The following is a 21623-nucleotide window of genomic DNA, read 5'->3' as shown; positions in this document are numbered from 1 at the left end:
CAAGTTGCCTACCACGCGAGCGATAAGGATGGGTAGCTTGGGGTCATTGGACAAAATTCTACGTGCTCACCAGAGAGCAGAAATAACAGGAGTGGAACTGACAGGCAATCCCCTCTAGCAATGTAAGTAGACCAGTGGTTCACTCAGTTTATAAAAACTAGTTGCAGCGCCACCAATGACATATTCCAAATGTCACTATTGAAGAGTAACGTGCTGCGATAAAAATGGTGAATTGCAGTGTTTTTAATTGTAAGAAGAGATCTGAAACATCAAATCTTGAAAAGGACAACATAACATTCCATCGGTAAATATTATTTTATTTATTTCACATTAATTAATACACTAAATTTGCAAAAAACTAAATTTCTAGAAGTGTTGCCACTGGAATGACTGGACAGCAAAAATTCCTAATTGTGTAATATTTTAAGGATAGTGTACTTATAACAATACAGGGTGTTGATTTGAATCCTTGCCATATTTATTTAGGTGATCTATTATGACTTACATAAACTCATTATCCACCAAAAAAAAATTACAAACGAAAGTGGAATTTTTAGCGAGTATTTTCCGTGCGAAATTAACTGTTCCGTAGCTCGCAATATTGCAATAGTTTACACTGCGGCACTCATCAAGCTACACGGATCGCTCGCTTATCATGTTGGATAACCTCCTGAAGGAAGCCACTTAAAGTAGGTAGTGTAAAAGGTATTTTTCTTTGACTACCTAAAGTTAAAGTTCGTTTGAAATTTTTTTCGAAGTCAATTTTTTTACTGATTCGTAATCAGAATAAGCTACTTAATCAACTCCCTGAATATGGCGAGGATTGAAATCAACACCCTGTATAATCGAAATTCTATGCAAACAATTTGATACTGCCAATAGGTGTTCTCTTTTATGATATAATACATTTATTCGGACTTGTAGGGATAGGGTAAATGAATTGTTATAATAAGATTGAGTGAAACTGTCTTTTGTTTATAAGCCCGTTTTTTTGTTATTTCTTTGTTATTTAAATGCTGTGCCTGGCTCTAATCGGAGTTCAGACTTAATATTGTGCTATGTTGTTGTGTTAATTGTATTGTTATTGTTTGTTCTCTGTAGCTGTGCCTTATATAAATAAATAAATATTTGTTAGTATTAATACATTATTAANTGTTGAATCTCCCATAGGATAATAAATTAATTCATATCATTTTTTTAAACGAGCCATAGACTATGAACCATAGAGCAATGATTCTCATCGACAAAAATATCGATAGTGTCTCAGCGCCATCAGCTGTTACACAAATGTCATTACCTCGTCCCCCTCAGGAAATGGCGAAATTTTTTTGTATGGAAATAAACGCGCGCTGCTACTCCTGTTATTTCTGCTCTCTGGTGCTCACAGACCGGGCTTTAGTCCTATTCTATGAGCTCTCCCAAGAATTGATCCTCATGACAGGCAGGCATTCCTAAGTCGAAGGAGAGAAGCCCTAAGTTTCATTATTATGGCAGTTACAACACGATAGAGGAGGTCGCGACACGTAGGTAGCCAGCCATGGGTGGAAGGAGGAACTAGTCCTATCACTTGTGATAGTCTGACATCAGGGTAGTAAGGCTGTGGTCTCCTATTACGCCGTAGGCCACTTCACAATGCTAACTATAGAAATGAACACTAATAGACGTTAGGGGTGTCCAGGGAACCTTCTGGACACACTGTCGCTGCCCATGTGCTCGCCAGTTCGAATGCTCGAAACAAAGACGGCACTAACGAGTACCAGCGGCTGCTCCTGATTAATTGCGGTACAGTCAGCTGAATGCTGATTGCTTGCGCTGAGTGTGACCTAAAATAAATTAAGGACAGGAGGGATATGTCTGATTGCAATGTACCCCAATATTTAGATCTTAATTCTGCACTGAAGTTGATGTGATTTATTTGGCATAGTCATCTTTCTCAATCAAAAAATTGGTGCCTGTATTTGTGGTTTAGGTACTTTTGTTACTGAAATAGAAACGTCTTTAAACTTAGTCAATCAAATGAATAACCCGACTTCGCTTATTCCATACGACTGTACTGTGAAGGCCGGCATCACGCAAGGCCGTAGCCCTCAATTACCGCCAAGTACCACAAATTGGGCCTGTTAGGGGTCAGGTGAGTGTCGACCCTAATTAGTACCGCTAATCTATGTGGGTTTGATAAGGCGTACTAACCATCAAAGACTAATGAAAACTTGTAATGAAAGGCAACTTAGTTTTAAAAGTTGCAAGAAAAATCGCTGCTTTGTCTAGCTAGAGACATAGAAATTCTTTATCGCGCGTCTCCTAAATTGGTATTAAAATCACGTGAAAGCTAACTTCTTTAAATCATAATTATAAATAAACGTTTTCATATCCAAGTCCATAACTTAAAGAAAGGCATCCCATGCGAATGTGCCCAACTCCACCCTTTTTTTGCTACTATTTATTTATAGATAGATTTTTATATCAATTTTGTTTTTTGTTCTCTCATTACAGTTGCCACTAAATTCGCCCTCTGAGTGTATTCCCTAGTTTCCCGTCTAAAACTCACAGATATCCGGTAAATATTATATTCTCTACTACACCATCAAATGTTATCAGTTTTGTTATACCTGTCCTTCTCCTTTATTGTTTTATTTAGTGCAGATTATTATAGGCATAAACAGAAGAAAAGCTTGACTGACAGTCCCCAAATGATTCAAAAAGGGTGCAAACACAGAATTATATGCGTCAGGGGAGCGACCCTTTTGCGCTAATGTACTTCCAAATCTATTAAATATGATTTCATATAGCTTTCCCTACGAAGGGGCATTAAGTACGCGCGTGTGTTGTTGAGGGACTGAGGGACAGAACGGAGTGATTAGAGAGTTAGACTAGTTTCACCGGTTATAACTTTTAGATAGTTATCGGAGATTAATGCTATCTAACAAATAAAGGTCGCTGGTGCCTTTATATTCCAAATATCTCGAGACCTGTGTAACCAAAAGGTTATCTGAAAGATGTTACATCTTTTTGGGGTCGAATATTTTCTTCACATCACAACCACAACAACTTACATAAATAACCAATGTCTGCAGGATATGACGTGATTTTAATATTAAATGGACTCGGAATGCACTCGTGCGCACAATACTTCTTTAATAACACAAAAAACGGGACATTGCGGAACCAAAACAAACTAGCAATTTCTGAAGTGTACTGATAACACACAATTTCGCATTTCCGATTAGATACCGTTATCTAGTCGTTGTATTGTTCGAAAAGAATTAACGATGCTTGTAAAACTGAAGTATTCTTTAGGGCAATGCATGCTAGCACCGCTAAATAGAATGTTCTTGGATAAAAAACCCAGTTTAAGCAGTAGAGGTGTGATGTTATTTTGTCAGGATAATGAATCTGACGCCCGTATTCACAAACGATGCTTCCTTAAGTGAAGCAGCAAATCGAACGCACAGTGTTGAATAGAGCTCTGTGATTGATTCGTGTGTCACCCTGCCTGTGCGTCAACGCGCACTGTGAGATCTCATAGTAATGTTTGTGAATATGGGCATGAATCTCTCACATTTTTGGCATGAAGTTTGTGGCTGTTACAGCACAAATTAAGAACATAAAGAAATCCAAAGACGATCTCCACCGTAATCCATATTTCGGGCGAGCATTTCGCCGTAACCGCCGACTAATTATATGCATAGTAATTAATTATGCCAGTTAAACGCAGAAGGTGAAATCTTCCGCCGGCTGTAAGACACCTTGCATACTTGCTTTAAAATGCAAGTTTGTTTTAGAGTATGTACTTAATTTTCCGCCTTTTCAATTAGCTACGCCAATTCGCGTGGATATGGTGATTCTTAATGCTTCAAAATATTATTCTAGTAACGTCATCAGTCATTGACAATTCTTATCATATCTCATTTGCCAGGTTATCACAGTATGGTCAAATTTTTATAAAATGAATCTAAGGTAACAAGAAAAGATAAGAGACAAACGATAGAACTCGTAAAATTCTGAGGTGATGTGAAGCAGCAGTAAAAAATGGTCGATGAACCGATTATTAAAGCAAAATCGCAGAACAAATCGTCGACCGTTAAAATTACAATGTGTAGGGGCTCTTAACTCTTACATTTTACCCCAAGTTTTCCGTTTCAGTGACGTGTTGCGTCACGCTTACGTTACATTAAGCGGTACAACACTACGGTGGTTACGAAACTTCCTCAATTAGTTTTTTGGTGCACATCATTTGTTGAGACAATAGATTTTCTTTATCGATCACATCGCAACATGTTGCTCGATAATGTCAATATTTCCGAGCAATAAACATGTCTCGTTTTCCACGATTACTATGTACATGTAATCTCGCGATAGGTAGTTGTTCATGCACATTATTATGCATGTAGCGGCTATTATCTTGATCTAAGCCGGTGATTTCCAAAGTAGTTTATATCTGTCACCGTAAAATTGTAAATTCCGTCAGATTATAATCTGACGTAGTTAAATTACGATCTAACCTAACCTAACCCACTGTTATTTTACAATCTTGACATACCCACCCCTAGGCTAGTCGATTTCGACTTTCAAAGATAATAGCGAAATAGAAAATTAGAATAACCTGTCAATTCAAAGATGGATTCATCTGTGGACCCCTTCCACCAGAAACAGTGATAGACATTCGTAATTTCAAGCATTAAAATTCTTTTGGTACTAAAGGTAGTCTGTCATTTTCCCTTTCACTATTAATCATTTGTCCAAATCCATCAAAATAATGTATTTAGGCTTGAAAAAGATACAATCAAACAAACATTCACTTTCACATAAATGCATACATTTGCAGTTTATTTTCTCCATCAAATGGACAAAGTCCGAGAAATCACAAGATAACTCAGTGAGAGTTAAATCATCTTTCTTTATATGTAACTTGGAAAACTAGTCGATAGACGAGTTTCCTATTACAGCACTTGTCTGTCACAACTCGTTATATCTCGTGTACTAAACACCGGTGAGGGATAGTAAACACCAATCATGTTTATAAGTAGTTATTATAAATATTCCAACGATAATTTCAAAGTTTGAGTCATATGTATCATGGCTTAATTAAAGCACGTAGTCGTATACTTTCTGACAAACAATATAAAGAACATAAATCATAATTTTCTAATAGTAACCACAAATTATTAGTTATTAAAAACATGCCAGTTTTAAAACTTTTCAGTTCAGATAGCAAACTGATAAGTATGACTATTNAGTAACGTCATCAGTCATTGACAATTCTTATCATATCTCATTTGCCAGGTTATCACAGTATGGTCAAATTTTTATAAAATGAATCTAAGGTAACAAGAAAAGATAAGAGACAAACGATAGAACTCGTAAAATTCTGAGGTGATGTGAAGCAGCAGTAAAAAATGGTCGATGAACCGATTATTAAAGCAAAATCGCAGAACAAATCGTCGACCGTTAAAATTACAATGTGTAGGGGCTCTTAACTCTTACATTTTACCCCAAGTTTTCCGTTTCAGTGACGTGTTGCGTCACGCTTACGTTACATTAAGCGGTACAACACTACGGTGGTTACGAAACTTCCTCAATTAGTTTTTTGGTGCACATCATTTGTTGAGACAATAGATTTTCTTTATCGATCACATCGCAACATGTTGCTCGATAATGTCAATATTTCCGAGCAATAAACATGTCTCGTTTTCCACGATTACTATGTACATGTAATCTCGCGATAGGTAGTTGTTCATGCACATTATTATGCATGTAGCGGCTATTATCTTGATCTAAGCCGGTGATTTCCAAAGTAGTTTATATCTGTCACCGTAAAATTGTAAATTCCGTCAGATTATAATCTGACGTAGTTAAATTACGATCTAACCTAACCTAACCCACTGTTATTTTACAATCTTGACATACCCACCCCTAGGCTAGTCGATTTCGACTTTCAAAGATAATAGCGAAATAGAAAATTAGAATAACCTGTCAATTCAAAGATGGATTCATCTGTGGACCCCTTCCACCAGAAACAGTGATAGACATTCGTAATTTCAAGCATTAAAATTCTTTTGGTACTAAAGGTAGTCTGTCATTTTCCCTTTCACTATTAATCATTTGTCCAAATCCATCAAAATAATGTATTTAGGCTTGAAAAAGATACAATCAAACAAACATTCACTTTCACATAAATGCATACATTTGCAGTTTATTTTCTCCATCAAATGGACAAAGTCCGAGAAATCACAAGATAACTCAGTGAGAGTTAAATCATCTTTCTTTATATGTAACTTGGAAAACTAGTCGATAGACGAGTTTCCTATTACAGCACTTGTCTGTCACAACTCGTTATATCTCGTGTACTAAACACCGGTGAGGGATAGTAAACACCAATCATGTTTATAAGTAGTTATTATAAATATTCCAACGATAATTTCAAAGTTTGAGTCATATGTATCATGGCTTAATTAAAGCACGTAGTCGTATACTTTCTGACAAACAATATAAAGAACATAAATCATAATTTTCTAATAGTAACCACAAATTATTAGTTATTAAAAACATGCCAGTTTTAAAACTTTTCAGTTCAGATAGCAAACTGATAAGTATGACTATTGATGTGCCGTTCCCGAGAACGCTCTCTCAACTGAGAATATTCTCGGGAGCGTTCCCGGGAGCGTTCTCCTAAGTGAGAAAGGTTGAGAATCATGTTTATCAAATGGAAATAAACAAACTTTCATAAGTAAAATAGTATTAAATTAAGTCAACAGATAAGTGTATATTAAACAATACACTCTATTTGCAGTGGAAGGCTATATTCTCAGTGTTCCCGAGAATATTCTCGGGAACTTTCTCGGCAATATTCCCGGCAACTGCACCTTTATTATATTTTATTTTTTTCGTTGTGAAATGTCGTTTTAATGATAATGTAAGATGACAGAAATTTTTTTTTACACGTAATTAAATAATGTAACTGTAAATTTTTTCGTTTTTAACACGCTCTTATTAAGTCGTCGTGTATGTAACTAACTATGTAATGGAATCTTAGAATCTGAATTACACGCACTTCTAAGTCTTGTATCATCATGAAACATGGCAATTATATGTAGATTAGAAATGACAATACAATATTTTGGTACTGATGGCTGGTCTGATGATGGGACTGGAAGGTGCCCAAAAGAACTCCTAAACGAAACGGCGGAAACTCATCGAGTTTGGGTTCGTTGGATTTGTCTTTTCGAGCACTTTAATGCTAGATGATGTCCAGGGTCTTGATGATTTTTGGATTTTTATGTTGTTAATAATTAAAACCGTGTTTTTAGTTTTTTAAACTATTCTTATTTGACATTAATGGCATATTTCACAATCGCTTAGTAAGGGCCTGTTTCGCCACTTCTGGATAAGTTGTGGATATCTGAATATCTGTTAATGTCGAAATATTGCCAAATAAAACGAGCGATCTTTTTTTCACTGATGATCTGATGACATGATGCAGTTCAGTCAGATTACGCAGCGAGTAATTTAATTTTAGCTATTCAATCAAACACTCACGACTCACTTGTCTTGTCCAGTCTACTAGACCCACTAATCGCGTTCGAAGCACCTGTGCGGCGCAAAACTCATCACGACATGCAACAAGACAATGGGCCAACTATCCGGCCGCCGGATATCCGGCTATCCAGCCTAGCAGCTCGCCGGATATCAGGTATCCGGCCAAACAACTATCCGTTTCATCTCTAATAATAATATACGCTACGGCTGATTATACGGAAGATCAAGGAGTATAATCAGCCACTTTTCGTTTGTGAACTATGAGAAAGCCTTCGATTCGATTGAGACATGGGCAGTGCTTCAGTCTCTTCAACTGTGCCAAATTGACTATTGATACATTGTGTGTACACGCCACAGTAACAGTCCGTTTTAAGATCAGGACCCGAAACCTATCCAGTTGCAACTAGGGGTGAGACAGGGAGACGTCATCACCACCGCCCTGGAAGATGTTTTCAAGCTTCTGGGCTGGAGCGGATTCAGCATAAATATCAACGGCGAGTACATCACCCAGACAGCAGACGATATCGTAGTCATGGCTGAGATCGTGGAAGATCTAGATACAATGCTCGATGGCCTCAATAGAGTCTCTCAACAAATAGGGTCTCAAAATGAACATGGACAAGATTTAAAAATCATGTCTAAAGACCGTGTTACACCCACTCCTCTAAAAGTTGGAGGCTCTACACTCGAAGTTGTTGACAATAATGTATACCTGGGACAAACAGTCCAGTTAGGTAGGTCCAACTTCGAAAAAAGGTCAATCATCGAATCCAGCTCGGCTGGGCAGCCTTTGGGAAGCTTCACGATATTTTCACGCAGCTTCTCCGTCGCGTCGCCGCTCCGCTTTAAATCCACTTTGAATCCGCTTGCAATCCGCTTGCAATCCTCCAGGGTGGCAAGGGCCTTAAAACTCAGCGGCACACTGATGTTCAAATACCGCAGCCGAAGTGCTAAAGCCGCGGCACGCGTTCGCCACGAAAAGAGTGCACTATCTCACTCACACGTTTCATGCCTTGTTTATAACGACTAGTCTTAACGCCCAGTTAATAAATCATCGAAACATTACAAATAATATCACATATAAACAACAAAATTAAAATTAAAACTAAATTCATTCTGTCGAGAACACTGAGAATATTCCCGGGAGCGTTCTCGGTTCTCGAGAATATTCTCACTGGGAATATTGCCGGGAACGAGAACTTTCTCAGCGGCACATCTCTAAGTATGACATTAGTGACTGAGTTTATTGCGCTGCTTCTTCTCAGCACTGGCTCAGCAGTGGTACTGTGGTAGGGACATGTAAAAGTCCTTTTAAAGCCTACTTGCATAAATAAATGAATTTTATGAGTATAATATCCATGCAGTTGCTATTCATAGATCACAATGATGGTCCACTGAAGAAACAATAAGCAATCAGCGTGAATTATATGTAGTGCACTGGACAATCAGTGCCTGTAACCTATGACACTTAGGAAATGAAAACCAATCAAACAATATCTAACACGTCAATTTTAATCACGCTGGAGAACTGTCTGTTTTTAATTTCAAATCGCGCGATGAAAATCATTACAAAAAGGTATACTATAAAGTGAAATCAAATGAAAAGAAAAGAGTGCATGTATTCAATTACCTGCATAAGTGGCACTTTCGTAAAGGTGAATGAGTTTTTTCATGACTTTTCTCTATTAGGCGATGTTGTCCCAAACAGGATTTGATAAAAATTACTGAAGTGTTTTACTTTCATGTAAAGTTTGACTTGAAAAAGTTAGTGTTAGTTAATAAAATCTTACAGGGAAGTTCTTCAGTTATTTGTGTATGTGTATAAGACCATACTAAGAGAGGTTCCAAAATAGTAACGTTATGACCCAAAAAACTGGTCGTGCATGAAGTATTGGCAGGAACTATCTTTACGTTCAGTTTCTTTGAAGGATTCTATTTTCGTTATTGACTTTCAAAATTAACAAAAAGATCTCGTGCTTCGGATATTACTCAAATAACTCGTGTTTAGTGATCAACCATTAAAAAGAAGAAGTAAGTAGGTATAGTAAGAAGTTCGATGTGCACTCAATCAGAATCAAAGATCATTGGTCTTTGTCTATAATTTCATTATGACAGAATAAAATTATAAAACTGGTCGTAAAACAAACAGTAGTAAACAGTAATCAACAAGAATGCAGACTGCGACTGTCTTGCATTTATTCAGTTAAATAATACTTGTCAGGGCTGTGTTGATTGAATTGATTTATTTTCATGTACCTATGCTTTGTGTAATTAAAAGTTATTTAGAAAAGAAACCGCGCTAAGCGTGTTTTAATATCGTGCGGTTTTATCTGGGATGCGGGATTACGGGACAATATTCAAAATTGTCCCGCGTGGGCATTTAACGCATTATAATAAATACTTGTATGAAAAGGACACACGTGTGTCACGCATGCGTCCGTGATGAAATCAGCACGATATTAAAAACACCCCTTTTAGGACAGACAGAACCGCGTGGGCAGAAGAAAGTTATGAGCAACAAGTAGCTATCCTTTTCTAAATAGGAAAAACAGATTTCGATGTTGTTTCGATAAAGAGAGACGAACTCTGCGTAAAAGGATTTTACATTTGAGATAATATCAAGTACAGAAAGCTACTTTTTTATTAGAGTTTATTTGTGGCATAGTTTTAAAATTAAATACAGACCAACGTGTATAGTTATTCAAGGAGTATCGTTCAATGTTGAGCAACATTCACTCCGCAACGGATGACTGGCCAACCGACGTCCATCGAGATAATAATAGATAATAGAACTATTTTATAATAAATCTTTCTATAAATTCTTAATCATTGGATGAATTATTAATATGTGAAGTCTTATGTTCGGTTCGCTCACTAGCAGGTATGTCTGTTGTGAAAAGTAGAGGCAATCAAACGCATCGGCAGGTTTAAAACTGATGACGAAATTAGTCGAATTTATATTTGTCTGACGTGTTGAAGAAATCAAAATGATGAGAAGAGATTAGACTTAAAACAAAAAACGCGTATGAACGACTTTTCATGGTTACAATAAAACATAGTGTGGCAGAAACGATAGAAGATTCAAATACATTTATGATTTGACTGGGTTGGGACTAAGAACATCGACTGCTCAGCAGTTTTAGAATCCATACAAAATTACAGCCACAACTGACTAAAAAACACCTATGAGTATGACCTAACACACTTAAATATTTTCTAGTGAATATACAAAATCATACTTTCTAGTTTTATTATCATTCGTGTTATTATTGACATTTTAATTTGATACTTGTCTTACTGCATTTAGAAGTCAGAGTCAGCAAACTAAATATGGTTTCAAAGAGTTGACTCTATCCTACTAATATTATAAATGCGACAATTACTCTTTCACGCAAAAACTAAATTTCACGCGGGTGAAGCCGCGGGCAAAAGCTAGTTACTTATAAAAAAATATTTCCCTTTTTTAAACTAATGAAAATGGACAGAGATTACAGCGTGCTAAAGTTAAAACAGAGGACCATTGACGTCAAGGCGTGGTTAAAAGTGAAACATAGTGTGACGTCACGCGGAACTTCAATGCACCAAAACTTCGTAATTACTCGTTTGATTGACAAATAAAAATATACGTGTCCAATATATTTTGATAATATAATAGAAAATGAAATGAAAATAGAAATATTTATTTCCAGATCAACTAGTACAAAAACAAAAAGAAGTCCTGTGGAAGAAGGAATCACGATTTAAAGATAGTATTAGTACGGCTAAGCAGAATTGATATCTAAGGATGCAAATGTTTCCTAAAAAAATAATTGATGGACAGAATTATTTTAGGAAACTAACCTATTGTATTTTTTATGTTTGTTGATTTTTATGCCGCACGCTTTCCCCATTCGGCAACGTAACTGATCGTAAGTCACTAATAAGTATTTACTTACTGTTGTTAAATGAAAAACTAACTCGTAAACTTTCACATTTAATCGTTAAATACGATATAACTGCGCAACTGTGAAAACTCGATTAAATTGTTACAAACATTAGTTACACTTCGTGAGTATTAATTGTTATAATAGTTACTTTAAAAGCCAAGGTTTGGGCAATTATTTTACTTTTGCAACCTTACCTAATTAGAATAATTAGTAAATTATGTTAAATAACTAACGTAATTACTTACTTTGTGATTATAAAATGTTTGCTACCTATATTGATAGTGTTGAAAAGATTAAGATTAATTTGAAATATATTTTTATTACATTTAAATATAGATGTATATTATGCGTGATATATAGCTGAAAGGTTGCGTTTCTTAAGCTTTCTTCACCCTATATGTTTTTTTTTTGTCTTCGGCACTTTTTCGATTTTGGTTAAAGTACCTAATAATGTGCTCACAGTTTTTATTGAACTTCGAAAGTTCTGAGCTCCAAGGGCGTTTAGTTGTAGTCTGCTAATGGATACAGTCTGCTACCAAACGTGAAAAGAGAGAGAGATCCAACAATATGTTATGCTGTTAGTTTAAAGTCAACAATATTGATGAAAAAGAAAACGTAGCAACAAAAACTCTGTTGTGCTGGTAACTGACACACAGACAACAAAAGATACTGACTATAAGAGTGAGGAATATGTTCGCAGTTTTAAAGCAAGAGTCTTTCGTTTCTGAAGTTTGTCCATAAAGTTAAGCGTCCACTTGTCGGTATGGTACGCAACGGACGCATCGCACGCAACGGATCGTAGTATTTTATTTATATAGAAACTCATATAAGTGCGTCCACCTGTCCGCATCGTACGCATCGCACATCCCATACGATCCGTTGCGTGCGATGCGTCCGTTGCGTACGATACCGACAAGTGGATGCTTAGCTTAAAGCTACACTTGTAGTACACCAGAGAGATCAAACATTCTACATGAAATTCTCAAGCAGAACTGTTGATGGCCGAATCCTAATACATTTTCTTTAATTTATCCATCAGCTCTAGTGGTGTCCAGTGTCCACGTAATCTTCAAGGTGAGTATAGACTAAAGCATTTTCTCGAGCATTCCTATGTAATGTAACGTTCTTACGAAAATGTACCTAAGACGTTTGGTTCGTGATAACGCTAGAACATATCATAGAGCGGCTCGTTGTTCTGTTACAAGTTAATTCTGTAGTCTACACTCACATGCCTGCCAATCGGGTTACCTACCTACACCATATCGAATTACAAATGATCGAAAATCAAAATATCGAACACGTTTCATCGAACGATCAAAATATCGAATGATCAAAATATCGAACGTTCAGAATATCGAATTTACAAATGATCAAACGACCAAAATATCGAAGGATTAAAATATAGAAAGTCGATCTTACGTTGCATTGTATACTAGGAAGATGGAGGTAAGGGTTCCTTCCTTGTTGACTATGGTACCCTAAAGTGGGAAATAAAAAAAACGTGTATACAGGGTGTTACTTTGCATTCTTGCCATATTTACAGAGGTTACTATATTACTGATACTGAACACAAATCCGTAAAAAAATAATGACCGAAAAATTTTTTTTTTAATCTTGAGTATTTTATTTTATCGACAATATGTTAAACACACCACTAATTATCGTAACACATGCACATCACTTGTTTGCGATGGCGATGGAGACTTTTTTACTTTTTATTGTATTTTTAAATATCTCTTGCAATCTATTGTCTTTAAAATGTCTTTTTGACACTTGTAAGAAAACTGAGAAATCCATCAAACACAAATCACGTTATAAATAATACAAAAATGACTGAAGTGTATTCAAACAACGAATAATTTAATCAAAATGGTGCTTGGAGTGTCTGCAAGACGTCTTAGACGAAATGCTTGATGACGTACCCTTAGCGTTACACCAAATGCTCTACTACCAGCAGGATGGTGCTCCCCCACAATAAGGACGTCAAGTGCGCGAATAATACGTTTGGTGAACAGTGGATTGGACGAGGGGTCCAGTAGCTTGGCCACCACGATCCTCGGACCTGACACCAATGGAGCATAGAGGCGCGTCAATTGCATTTGATAGTGCAACACTGAGTACAGTCGTACCTATGTTAAATTAATAGGCTAACTTTATGTATCAGGATTCAGGATTACGGGCTAATTTGATATTTTCATAAGTTAACGAAAAAGATTATACTATAGGTAACCTGGTTTAAATAAATTAAATGAAACCATCAATCGAACTAGTAGGATTTATTTTATTATTCATCAATAATCAAATTCTGAACTTGAATATTCAACTGCAATGTCTGCTCATGAACGCTTCAAACTCGGTACATCTTTCCCAATTCCATAAAATTCAACACTTACAAAGTGACAAAAAACTTTAAAATAGGTAGTTGAAACAAACCACAGCTAATTTTCATAGTGGACTGTACTATACGATAAACATGTCAGTCAATTTGACAACCTTTGTCGGAAACATTATTCAATGAAAATATTGCCGAAACCTTAGTATTTCTCTTCGACAAATACTTTAACACATTGTGAACCACTTTTCTTTCACGACTATAAAAAGATTTTAGCAATTTAATACACAAAATCAATTGCGCACATTTAAAATAAAGTTTGTTTACACTTTGACAGCAATAGACTGACATGCAAGGTGACATATCAATGAAGTTTTCAGTTACTGTTGCCATTAAAAGAAATTAGTACCATTAGTTTTCCGCAACATGGCGAGGGTTTTTATGTTCCTGGTCAGGCTATACTTTCTTTATGGGAGTCTCTTGTTTATCTTAAATAATAGGTATTGTTACCTACTTTTATCTCTGTCAATATGGCAAGAATGCAAAGTAACACGGTGTATATGGATCTGTTTTATTTACATTAATCATATGACATTTAATTAAAACCTCTATATTGATTTTTCAATATTTTAATCATTCGATATTTTGATCTTTCGATGAAACGTGTTCGATATTTTGATTTTCGATCATTTGTAATTCGATATAATGTAGGAAACCCCTGCCAATCGGGTACGAGCTGCAAACGAGTGTGGCACGGACCACGGCGAGATGACGGCTTCCAAGGCGACTTTCGCCGAGGCCATTAAAGAAAATGTACTTGTAATCGCAATCACTCTCAGCTCTTTGAATTCCATACTGGTTTTAGCACCTGACTATACCGTCTTTGCTAGCTTTTGTTTCTGATAGGTCAATGGAAATGTGAGATTTTGATTTCAGAGAACTCTTTCATAAGAAGTTATGCCTTGCAAGAATAACTTTGCCGTTTTGATTATCTACATAAATAAACGTCTATAAAGTATGGAGACTACAAGTTTGCTCGTACTTAGACATTAGCGAGAAACTACCACCAGTTGCTCTAAAAAATACATTATTGATTAATATTCAAGAAATTGTTTTGTTTGAAACCGAACTCCGGAAATTTAAGCCGGAGATAAAAAAAACATGTCTTCACTTGTTAGATTGTCCGTAGGTTAGTTGCTAAAGCTTAGGTTACTAAATCTTACACATCAGTAAAATTGGAGGAGGTCAAGGGCCTAGGCCTAAACCAAACCTCCAAATTGGACGTAAATACGGTCAAGCACGTTTCTTTTGAGATGCTGAATAATGCTACGGTAGTACGAGCAGAACGTTTGTCAAAGTCAAAGCTCTTATTAATATTTAAGCCATTTCCAGGGCGCTTATACAGGGTGTTAGGTAAATGGGTATATGAGCCGACACTAGCCCATGTTAACATGGTCATATAAATGGTATGGTGAAGTCAGAAATTTGATATCATCATTTTAATTTTTTTAATTTTCATACAAAATAAATTTTATAAAATCCGATTTGCATGAAAATTAAAATAATTAAAATGAAGATATCAATTTTCTGACTTCACCATACCATTTATATGACCATGTTAACATGGGCTAGTGTCGGCTCATATACCCATTTACCTAACAACCTGTATACGTCCCAAATATAGCTTGCCCTACCATCACTTCGGGACAACATATGGGCTGGTGCTGAGATATGTGTCTGCGTCTAACTACAACGTAGTTTGTATAAGCCTAGGCGCAGACCACAGACTTTTGTTAGCCGATAGTTAGGCCCGATTCTAATTTGTATGAAGAATCGGCCGATACCAAATCGGTGTAATGTGCGCACTTTCATACATCTCCATACTGATTAACAGCCCGACCCAACTATCGGCCAACTAAAAATCGGTGGTCTGCGCCTAGGCTAAACCTAAAGACGAGTGACTCAGTACAATTGACAACCCTACCACACCGGCATTGCCTGTCAACGTAAATAAGGAAAAGTATGCTATAAATATAAAAATGAAACCCGTTTCGCGTTGTCACGGCATCACGTGTGAACGGCTGAACCGATTTCGATAATTCTTTTTTTTAAATGTTTGTCCAAGTCCAAGGATGGTTCTTACGGAAAAAAATATTAAGAAAATCTCTACGCTAAGGCGGTACGAAGTTCGCCGGGTCAGCTAGTGCTATAATAATTAACATTAAAATATAACCGTAAGATAGCAAAGGTCAGTACCTACACGCGGAGAATCGCCTGTAGATAACGTAAAATAACAAGACCTACTTTGTCTCTTTTTGTTATTACAAAATGTTTGTTTGTTCACAAAATAACATGAACCTAGTCTGCATTAATATTAAAGGTTTTTTTGTTTGTTTGTATTGAATAGGCTCCAAATACAAACAATCCTACAATATTTCTTTTAGGCGGTACGAAGTTTCAATTAAATTAGCTGAAATTTTCTCGCTTTATGTGTAATTCCCTGTTTTTAAAGAAAATACGTTCTCTTCCATTATTTCTTTTAAAGTAATAGAGGCGTAAGTATAGGAGTTCGGAACTCGTAACGATCTACACAGGGACTAAATTACCGCAATTTTATCATCATCCCATCGACATACGTGGTTATAAACGCATTACTCGAATATGTGAAATAGTCGCAACAAGGTTACGTCAGGTTAATCAGTGGGACTATGATATTGTATTTTCGGATCTATCCGCCTCTTTCACACACCCTGAGATGGTTGATGATGTGAGCGAGAACGATAAATAGAGTTGATAATACGGACAGCACGGAATAGGCCTCCTGATCATTCTTTTGTTTGTAAATATAGGAGAACGCCTGGCCAGTGGTGTAGTCAATGGATTTACTAACATCTACGAGAAGAGATTTATCTCTTGGGCACAATTTGCTTAGAAAAAAATACTTTAGCTGTTAGGGCTATATTTCACCGGGACACCATGGCGGCGCAACCAGTCGCCGGCTACCAACAAAATATAGAGCTTTGCGCAACCAAACGGACACCATGTGAGTAACTCTCTATAGAGCTGTATACATTTTGTTGGTACCTAACCGGCGACTGGTTGCGCCGCCATGGTGTCCCGGTGAAATATAGCCCTTAGGGTAGGAAAGGCAAAGCGTAAAGCTTTGTGGAGTACATTATATTGTGTCATATACGTTATACAGGGTGTGGCGTAAATAGTGGTCCAAAGCATAGGAGTCGATACACTGTAGTACACTGAGGTACCACATGCCAGTAAATACAAATACAATGTGAATTCTATTTAAAAACACTTAAGGGACTGAGCATTTTTTGATGTTATGAAGAATTGAAGTTAAATAGAGACACATTAGAGCGGATAGAAAAGGAAAACCAACCAAAGTCAAGAAATTTCGACGTTTTAAGGAGTTTGTCGTTAAATCGAGTGACGTTATAGACTTTACACTGCTGTTGTTGCTGGTGAGTTTATCTTGGAAATTCGACTTAAAACCGGAAGTGGCAGGCCGCTACCAACCGTGCGATGTGGAAGTCATTGGGGGAGGCCTATGTTCAGCAGTGGACGTCCTATGGCTGAAATGATAATGATGATGATGGCACTGCTGTTGTTGCTGCTGAGTTAATAAGTTCGACATAAAACTGACGTACAGAAAATCACGGTACAAAACAACTACTTCGATAAAGATACGTTTATGGGCGTGACTTTAGAAATTATTTATTTAGTTGAGATGTTACGGTCAAAGTGATAAATGTGAAAATTATGAATAATCGCCGGTTATTATGAATAATTACCGCATGATTTGGTAAATGTGATTAATATGAGGTCATTTATGTGTGTATAAAATAAATAGGCGGCTTAGGGGTGGCCCAAGGGCCACCCCCGCCGCACCTTAACCTATTTTTCACTTTAAATCAAAACATTATGTTATAGGCATCATGGAAAAGTAATAATTATGCAAGAAACATTCCAAACTCATTATGCCAAATTATATTAATATATGATATCAAAACGTTCAAAAGTTTGGCTGTACATGAGCACGTACACAAGATGTTGTTCTCTTTTATGAAATTTGATAGTACTAAGGTTGAATTATTAAATAATCACTGTTAAATGTGATTAATTTATCACTTTTACCGCTACTGTCGGGAATTATTCATAATAACCGGTTATTATTAATAATTTTCATTTTATCACATTAACCGTAACAGAGACAACACTTCCCAAACCTCCGCTAGCTGAACTCTTACGTCTTCAACGTGGCCCAATTTGCGTCGGCGCACAGTACAGAACGATACCAGTAGTATCACTACTATATTTATAGAGTAAATTGTTATTATTTTCTCGCAAAATAGCACCTATTCCAAGCACATAAGATGCCATAATATTCACATTGATATGCCGTTGTACATACGTACATATTTAGTTTTAAATGATAGCCAAAAGTTAAGTTGATTGACATAATACGATTAGATCATACGACTGATGTATTTTTTGGTTTAGTTAACTTCGTAAAATAATTTGTAAAGTTAGGTCTATCTAATTATTTGTTGCTAGTTACTCTCAAAGCTTCTTATATTTCCTACGCCAGAATGGATTAAATATATCACATTATGGAAGTCAAGAGAAAGAGTAAAATACATTTTTATAATTTCACCGACGCAATGGGTTACCTAACGAAGACTGTATGCACAATTAAATAATTAAACGATTAAATTTTAAATACGCCCATGCTTGAATACTAATACACTCGGAGTAAAAATAATCGCACCTCTCGCGACAATAATTTTCTTGTGACACAATCATAGTGCCCCACCAATATTGGTGTTATTTGAAAGCCCAAATAAATAAACTTAAAGAAAAACACATTAAACTTTTTTATGAACAATTAATAGGTACCATAAAAGTGACTTGAAAAAAGCCTCACTTGGGGCTCACCTCTGGGACCAATTTGACCAATTTTTATGGTTATAAAACCAAATAAGGATCTCACGTGTCCTCTTTAACAAATGGATAGCGATTAATCCCAATTTAACAGTTTTATAACCATGAAAGTTGTATCAAGCGTAACTACCTGTCGCTTCGAGACACTGGATCCTTCTAAAGACACATTTTTGGGGTAAAAACCTTTCCTTTAATGGTTTAGAACTAGACTTTCAAATAGTACCAATATTGGAGGGAAGGGAGAATGCACACTTGTGACAGTGCTTTTCACGGGAGGTGCGATTTATTTGACGCCGTGTATGTATACCGTGTAAGCATACTACATACCGCGTGCGTTGTGCGTAGGCGGCCTGGATCGCGCGCCAGCCCGGTTGCACTACAATGCGTTGCCCCGTGTGTCACTTTTAATTCGAGATGGCTGATTTAGAACCGATGTGCGCTCGCCGATCGGTTCAAGGACGACTGCTAAGAATTCGGTTGAAGATTATAAAGTCATTTTTTTTTCTGGAACTTACTGGCACTTACTATAAAGAGTCCACCTCTATCTAGAGGTATATGATAATGTTTCATGATAACGTAATAAGAAAAAAAAACACACTATTGGGTAAATGAACTTGATTGGCCCACAATGAAACATAACGAAAGTGAACAAGACGAAGATTGTCGAGAGATCACCGGGCTCAATTCTAATCGGGACACCGTATAGTGATGTACCAACACTGATGTTCAGTGAGAAACTAAAAGGTGCGCACTTTTAGAAATTCGATTCTGGACAAATCTATGTGACTGAATCATATCATACTTAATGAATGAGCAATCTTAATTTAATAATAAATTAAAAACCGATAAATCCATGTTATAAAAATACTGATATAAATAAACTAGCTGAATAAACAATACTATCATACAATGTTAAATTACAGTGTCTAGAAGATTAACTTTCTACCGATTAATGTTTTATGCGCAGTATTTTACCGGATACGAAGAAAATGTAAACATAGATTTTACTTTCTAGAATCTTATTTGAGTTCTAATTTCAGCGCTGGTGTCTATTTTTAAAGAGTCAAAGAACCTGTGCGCGAATGTGTATCCTATTCCTACATCTTTCGACTACACACAGATGGATAAACGTTTCCATTGTGCGTAATAAAAGTAACTTTCACAACCGAATTAAATTACATTTCAATCTTTCCATCTTGGGACTTTTTACCCTACTGCGTGACGCAAAGGTTATATGTTTATTACCTATCTTGTCGATTAACGTCAAACGATTTATGGGAACGATTCCTTCGGCAAAATGTATCATAAGAAATCGCAACCACTTTTTTAAAGTGTAACGTGATGTGCTGTCAACGCGCTCAATCATTGCTACGAGTATCACGTTACTGGGTATATTTAACTACCTGTACACATTTTAAGGAAGTCGTAAGAAATAAAATATTGTGTTTCAGTTTGACGGTTGGAAGCTACTGACTAACTGTGGTCCATGTGTATAAAAATAGGTAAGTTTGAACATTGGACACTTAATAATCAATTAACAGAAATCATAATTGTTTAGGATGATGAAACTATTACTATAATATCTGTTATTGATCATCACCATTACAGGATTACTTAGTCATCACTACACTGTGTACTTAAATAAGTACTTAGTTATAAAACTAATTATGTAGTTAAATTTAACAAAGGCTGCATGCACCACACATTGTATAAATACAATATTATGTAGTTACGAATAATAACAATAAGAAAATAAAACTATTATTATAAAATTAGAGCACATCAAGCAACTGGTGAGATTTAGGAAACGATAATAAATATAAAACATCTGTTTTGTAGCACAGATGTTTGTAGACCATTGTATAAATATAACAAGGGGATTGACCTCCGGCAGAACACTTCAAAGAACTCTGTTATGATTGGCATTTTAACAAATTAAAATTAATCATTAATACAAATATTACATTGCTAATAAAAAATAAGTAAACAATATACAATTTGTCATTTCTTTTTTAATAATACTAGCTTGAGGAAGTTGTTAAAAGTAGAAAATCAGTTAAAAGTAAATAACAAATAAAAAACGAAAATAAAAATAATTGACTGACCTTTTGGTTATTATAACTTCAAAATCCAATTGTAAAAAGTCACATAGACTGCACTTTTGTTCATGTCATCATGACAAAACACACAGTTTCACTAAATACAAAACATCAGCGTGTAAATAAGTTGTAATGAGTGTTGTGTCCGAAATATACGTGTGAGTAACCTGACTTCACAGTAACACTTGGCAGTGTGCCCAATATACCTGATGCACACAAGTAGGTTAGAACACTAGCGGCAAACGGAGTACCGACTAATACTAGATTTCTTACAATATTGGAATGTGAACCAAAATTTCATCAGCATGTGGGGGTAGGCGGTGGGAAGGCATTGCATTTATGCAGATGACATTCAACTATTACGAAAAGTATTTGTTTATTATTTACAGTAAGTAGGTTTATTAAGAATATTATTTCTAATGGAGCTAATGGTGTATTATTTTGAGTTCTAAGATAATGTTACACACAATATAAAATTACTTTGGCACAATGAAGTTGCGTGTTTGAGTAGAACAGATGTCTACTGGGACTGTTTGGAATACAATCAATAGAGGACTGTATTAGCCAAGATTTTAATTGTAGTTTAAACACACTAGCACTGGTGTTTAGTGTGCAACTTGCATAATACACTTTACAACATAGATAAAACAAAGGTGTTAATATTAAGATAACTTTAGAAACACTAAAGTTCACTAAACAATGACTAATGCACTGGTTCACACAGACTCAGGAACTGTAAACAAACTGTACCTGTACCCAACATCAGAGTAAGCA

The 21623-nt window shown here is 36.0% G+C and overlaps 1 protein-coding gene across 2 annotated transcripts in view; it reads right to left on the bottom strand.

Moving 5' to 3' along the window:
• Mical (Molecule interacting with CasL) overlaps positions 1–21623 on the bottom strand; it is a 29691-nt gene that overhangs the window by 7156 nt on the left and 912 nt on the right. The window contains exon 1 of one of the 2 annotated variants that reach the window (XM_028319054.1): positions 20856–21073. The exons of the other annotated variant lie outside the window; for it this stretch is intronic. The gene's annotated coding sequence lies outside the window, so the exon portion shown is untranslated. Of the gene's footprint in view, positions 1–20855; positions 21074–21623 lie in introns of those variants that run through there. 2 annotated transcript variants of the gene reach the window in all.

This window comes from Ostrinia furnacalis, unplaced genomic scaffold (genome assembly GCF_004193835.3).
Source record: "Ostrinia furnacalis isolate ACB-3 unplaced genomic scaffold, ASM419383v2 OfSCF7084, whole genome shotgun sequence".
NCBI classification, from domain to species: Eukaryota; Metazoa; Arthropoda; class Insecta; order Lepidoptera; family Crambidae; genus Ostrinia; species Ostrinia furnacalis.
Note: the sequence above shows the minus strand (reverse complement) of the source record. Positions and strands in the feature narration are given on the sequence as shown.